The sequence below is a fragment of the Gekko japonicus genome, unplaced genomic scaffold, assembly GCF_001447785.1.
Source record: "Gekko japonicus isolate JY-2015 unplaced genomic scaffold, Gekko_japonicus_V1.1 scaffold2702, whole genome shotgun sequence".
NCBI classification, from domain to species: Eukaryota; Metazoa; Chordata; class Lepidosauria; order Squamata; family Gekkonidae; genus Gekko; species Gekko japonicus.
The window spans coordinates 119,476-125,475 of record NW_015176529.1 but is presented as its reverse complement, the minus strand read 5'-3'; the positions used below and the strand labels follow the sequence as shown (position 1 = coordinate 125,475).

Genomic DNA, 6,000 nt, shown 5'->3' with positions numbered 1-6,000 from the left:
TTTTAAAGTGGAGTGCAAGCAGATTTCACAAGGGCTGCTCCACCGGCTGCCGTGGCGGCAGCAACCACAGGTATTTCAGCCCAACAAAGTGACAAAGATCCCACTAGGCTCTCTCCAAACACGCAGGAGCCCCCGTCGAAACAAGGAAGGGCCTGGAGTTTGGATCCTGCTGGAGCGAGAGGTCAAGCGGAAAGTTTTAAAGCTCATGGGGGGGACGGGGGTGGGGGAGAGACAATGACTGCACCACAAGAATTGGGGGGGGGTGTCCCTTCTTGCTTCTCTTGTCAGCTCAGGGTGCAGCGGTCTGGACTGCATGGATCAGCTGGGGAAGAAGAGTGACTGTCCCAAAGCAGCAGAACAAAGTCGGAGTCCAGCGGGGCACTTTTAAGAAAAACAAAGTTCAGTTCGGGGTGCCAGCTTTCGTGTGCATGCGTCTGTGAGCATCGGAAGACGTGGGCGTGCACACGAAAGCTGATACCCAGAATGAAAGTCTGTCGGTCTTTAAGGTGCCACCGGACTCAAATTTTGTTCTGTTGCTTCCGACCAACACGGCCGCCCAACTGAATCCGTCCCAAAGCAGGCCGGCCATCAAGCCAAGGCAGAGTTCCCTTAACAGCCAGACGGTCTGTTTTTACTGCATCGGTGAATACCGCATCAGTGAATCAGCCAGTTTGGTGTAGTGGTTAGGAACGCGGAATCTAATCTGGGAGAACCGGGTTTGATTCCCCACTCCTCCACATGCAGCTGCTGGTGTGACCTTGGGTCAGTCACAAGTTCTCTCAGAGCTGTTCTCTCAAGGGCAGTTCTCAAAAGAGCTCTCTCAGCCCCACCTACCTCACAGAGTGTCTGTTGTGGGGGGGGGGGGGAGAGGAGTTTGTAAGCCACTCTGAGACTCCTTTGGGTAGTGAAGGGCGGGGTATCAATCCATTGATACCTCCTCCTCCTCCTCTTCTTCTTCTACCGCACCAGTGAATAAGCCACAGCAACAACAGTGATCCCATCAAAATAAAAACAAGTCATTTCCAGACATTTTCATTAGGAAAAACTAAAATACATCATGACCAGTGTTCCCTCTAAGCTGAGTTAGTGTGAGCTAGCTCAGAGTTTTTTAGCCTCTGGCTCACACATTCTTGCCTCAGCTCAGGAAGGAGGGCTCCAGAGCAGACTAATTTACGCATTAGCCAAATCACTCGCTCACAACTTGAATGCCAGGAGCTCACAGAGGAGAATTTTTGCTCACGAGACTCCGCAGCTTAGAGGGAACATTGATCATGACCATTTAAAATATCTCTATACAAACCCCCTATACAGTCCAAATGGCTAAGGACACGGCTCCTGCCTGCCCAGCAGCACTGAATGCTGTGCAGAGACAGTGCGAGGCGTGGTGGGCTTATGGCCACGTTCACGTCCCAGTGGCGCCACGTTTCACTTCAGGCTCGAGGCCACTGCTGCGGAGGCCAGGCGACACAAGACACCGACGTCTTGATACCATTTTCTTTGCCACAGTGGCTGTGAACCTGGAAGCCCCACTTCAACCCTCACCTTTGCCACAAACTCTATTGCATAAATTAGTGTGCTCTGGAGCCCCCTCCTTCCTGAGCTCAGACAAAAATGTGTGAGCCAGAGGCTAAAAAACTGTGAGCTAACTCACACTAACTCAGCTTAGAGGGAACACTGGTCACCGTACTCAGCAGCACGTTCCCTACCACAGCTCCTGCCCCTCAGCGATGACAGAGCCTTTCGCAGGAAAAGACAATCCAAAAGGGGGGGGGGGACGGGATACAATTATGGCACAGCCGACGTGACACAGCGACACCCTTCAAAAGGGAGGCCAGGTGCCCGCGTGCCTGAAGAGCCGCCACTCCCGCTACGAGCCCATGCGGCCGCTTTGCTCACTGCAGCCATGCCCATGTCTGTTCATTCCAGCCCCTGCAAGCGCACTCTTCTGCACTGCCTGCCGGCAGGCTTCATCTGCACCTGCTCCCGGAGGAATCAAAATGTCTGCGTCTCTCTTGCAGGGTTCGGGAAACAAAAACTCTTGGAAGCAAGGAGGCAGGCGGCCACCACTTTGGAGGAAAAGGAAGGAACGATCAGAGACTCTGCTGTGGTCGCTCTGGACTGGAGAAGTCCTGTCGCCTCACCTGCTGGGAGAGCAAAGGGATGGCGGAGAGTGATGCTGCTACCAAGGTAAGCCATGCGGCCTCCCGCTATGGAGGCTCTCAAGGAGGAGAAGCGGCCAGTGAAGGTCACAGGAGGGCTGGATGCAAGCAGTTCGGTCTCAGGGAGGAAGGGGTGAGCCGCAGGAGGCCTTCCACCCACAGATCCTCCTGCGTTCCTTGGAAAGAAACAGGAAGAGAAGGCATCCTTCTTCCTTGTGTGGGAGGAGAGCTGTGTGCAGACGGGCCTCACTCCTGTGCTGGCACAGATGGAGCACACAGGATGGCTTCAGCAGCCACCGTTACGGGTCCAGCCATCTGGTTTTGGCAAAAAAAGACGTGCCCTTCGGGTTCCGTTCCCACCATCCCACACTCCGAATTTTCTACCCGTAACTGCCACATTTACAATCACTGCTCCACATAGAGAGGCGTTAAAATACACACTTCTTTGTAGAACCAGGGTGAACACGATTAATATCCAAGAAAGATTATGCACTCAAAATGCTAGTTCTAAGAGCAGAATCCCCAGGGACTTTGTGGGACAGGCTGGTAAACAAGCAAAGGCAGAGTTGAATCTCTGGGCTGCAAAGACTTCCAGTGAAATCCCCAGGGACGCTGCGTTCCACTTGAAGGTTCTTCCCAGGCCTTCCCCACAAGCGTTCCTCCACAGACTGAAAAAATATTGGAAATCATGGACTCAAAAGGTGAGCTGAAGGGTCATCTGGAGCAACTAATCCTGTGGACATGAAGCGTACACGTGAGCACCATCAGGAAGCTCTCATTTGGTACCACTTAGAACAACATCTGAGTCCAGTGGCATCTTTAAGACCAACAAAGTTTAATTCTGGGTATAAGCTTTCATGAACATGCACACTTCTTCGAAAGCTTGTAAAGGTAAAGGTTTCCCTTGCTTGAAAGCCAGTCGAATCCGACTCTAGGGGGCGGCGTCCATCTCCATTTCCAAGCCGAAGAGCCCAGCACTGTCCGAAAACGTCTCCGTGGCCATGAGGCCAGCATGACTAGATGCCAAGGCACATGGGACGCTGTTCCCTTCCAACCAAAGTGGTCCCTATTAATCTAGTTGCAATTTCTTGCTTTCGAACTGCTAGGTTGGCAGGAGTTGGGGCCAGAGATGGGAGCTCACTCCATCACACAGCACTCGGGTCTCGAACTGCCAAACTACTGACCTTCCGGTCTGCTGTTGAGTGTCTTAACCTCTGAGTTAACCTTAGTTGGTCTCACAAGTGCCTGACTGGACTCAAACTTTGTTCTGTTACAATTTACCACCAGTGGAAGAGGAGGAGGAGGGTTAGATGGCGCAGCGGAAAAGAAGGAACAGGGTTGGGGGTAGGCCCACTGAAGAAAAAGTCGGACGACACAACCCGAGGGAAGAGATCTACCCATCTGTCATCTCACTGCGATCCCTTATCCCCTAGGTCACCTAAGGCACAGAAGGGAACCTCCCTACTAGCAACAGACCTTCACGGGTCTAGTTCAGACCCGCTGTCACAACGTTGAATAAAGCCACGAGAAGAAACTGGGAAACGAGGAGGGCAGGACACCAGCGCCCTCTTCCTTCTCGACCGCTGGTAAGCTTGCCTGAGCCAGACATGGAGGCTTTGTGGAGAGACACATTCCCCGCCAGTCGGGCACCAAAAGACAAATGAAAGCTATTAGTACTTTCCATGAGTACAACAAAGGAAGACCTTTCCAGAAACATGGTTTCTTTTCATGGCCAAACGCTAAATATTTCCATAAACAATCAAAGCTTCTAACTGCTTGCATCAGGTAGACCCGGAGCGTTTTAATAAGGCTAATTTAAATACCAGAAGGCACTTCCTAGATCTCCAGTACCTGCTAGAGCTTATGGGCTCAATGGGATTGCAGCAGCCGGCCGTTCACAGGGAAAGACAGCTTGGGGGGCTCACCCGTCAAGAGGGGCTCTACAGCGCCTGCAGGAGGGGCACGGCCGGGGCTGGGAGAGCCTCTTGCTTCTCAGGCTGGACGAAAGTGGCGCCATTATGCCATCCTCACATCCTCAGGCCTATCAGACTACATAGAATCATAGAATGTTAAGAGTGGGAAGGGATCTTGCAGGTCATCTATTCCAACCCCCTGCACTCTGCAGGAGCGTCGCCGAAAGGCAGCCCTACAACATACCCGAAAGAGGGCCGTCCAGCCTCCGCCTGAAAACGTCCAGCGAAGGAGCATCCACCACCACCTCCCGAGGCAGACTGTTCCCCTGCTCAACCACTCTTACAGTAATGAAGTTTCTCCTGATATTTAACCGGTATCGACTCCCTTGTTATTCCCACCCGTTTGATCTAGTCTTGCAATCCGGAGCCAGAGAGAATAGATCCGCTCCATCTTCTGCATGACAGCCCTTCAGATACTTGAAGACGGCAATCATGTCCCCTCTAAGCCTTCTCTTTCCCAGGCCAAACAGACCCAACCCTTTCAGCCTTTCCTCCTAAGACTTGGATTCCAACCCTCTCACCATCCTGGTTGCCCTCTTCTGGACACGCTCGAGCTTGTCAACATCATCACATGAACACACGTAGCTGCCTTACCCTGAATCAGACCATCGGTCCATCGCGGTTCGTACAGTGTCTACTCAGACTGGCAGCAGCTCTCCAGGGTCTCAGGCAGAAACGGGTCTTTCACCTCCCCTCCTGCCTGGTCCTTTCAACGGGAGGTGCCAGGGATTGAACGAGGGACCTTCCGACTGCCAAGGAGATGTTCTGCCACTGACCCACCGCAGCCCCTGCCTTATTCATTTGACATACACACAGCAAAAGGCAGTGCCTCCTGTCAGCTGAGGTTGGTGGCGGACGTGTTGGCTGCACAGCAGCAAGGCCCACAAGTGTGGAGTGAAGAATCTATTTATTTTTTTATTTATTTTGGGATTTATATCCCGCCCTTCCCGAAGGCTCAGGGCCAACCATACTCATATACACTCACACAACCATATGCAACACCATTTACTAGTTGTTTTAACATGTGTCACGTTTAATACTTATGCTGTTTCAGACTTCTGCAATCCCAGTCGCCCTGCGTGGCTTATTGGATGTCTCATCCTACTGACTGCACTGACTTGTAATCCACCTTGAGTCCCCAGTGAGAAAGGCGGGCTATAAACAACATAAATATTTATTCCGTGTGATGCTTCCTGGAGCACAAGCACGGAGAGATGGTACATAAAAGGGTCTAAATCGGTAAGCGCACTCCCAAACACAGTCTGGGACAAACAGCACCAAGGTGGTCACCCTGATTCATTATTACACAGACATCCAACATTCTGCCAACACAGAACTCAAGTCCAAAGAGATTCCTGGGCAGTCTCCCGCCAAACCCTGCAACCACACCCAGGGATGTGGCAACATCACACCTCTCCTCACTAGAATGTCTGGGGAGCAGACAGAGACACACCGCCTAGAGATGTAAAATTTCTGGAAATTCTGAAGCTCCAAAAAAACCCCATTTTTTTCCAGAAAAAAATGGAAATTTTCAGGAAAATTGAAAAAAATGCTACATAAATATTTTATTCATCATGTTAAAATAAAATGTTCCATAATCAATTTTTTTCTTTTCCAGACTGAAAGTCATTCTGTTAGTTTAGGAACATAAAATATGACTATGGACATTTTTACTTGGCATGAAATCATCACAACTAGCATATTAAAAATATAGTGTATCCAAACAATTATTACAAACAGAATACCCACCCATATGCAAAAACAAGACTGAAACCTTTTTCTTTTCTTGTGACAATAGCACCTCCTAAAGGAAGAAATGCATCTTGTTCTTGCATTGGAGAGTTCAGCTTGTAACCTAGGACTTGCTT

At 50.6% G+C, this 6,000-nt stretch overlaps 1 protein-coding gene across 1 annotated transcript in view; it reads right to left on the bottom strand.

Moving 5' to 3' along the window:
• EXOC6B (exocyst complex component 6B) overlaps window positions 1–6,000 on the bottom strand; it is a gene marked incomplete at its 3' end in the record, with an annotated part of 109,205 nt that overhangs the window by 87,419 nt on the left and 15,786 nt on the right. The window lies entirely within an intron of this gene.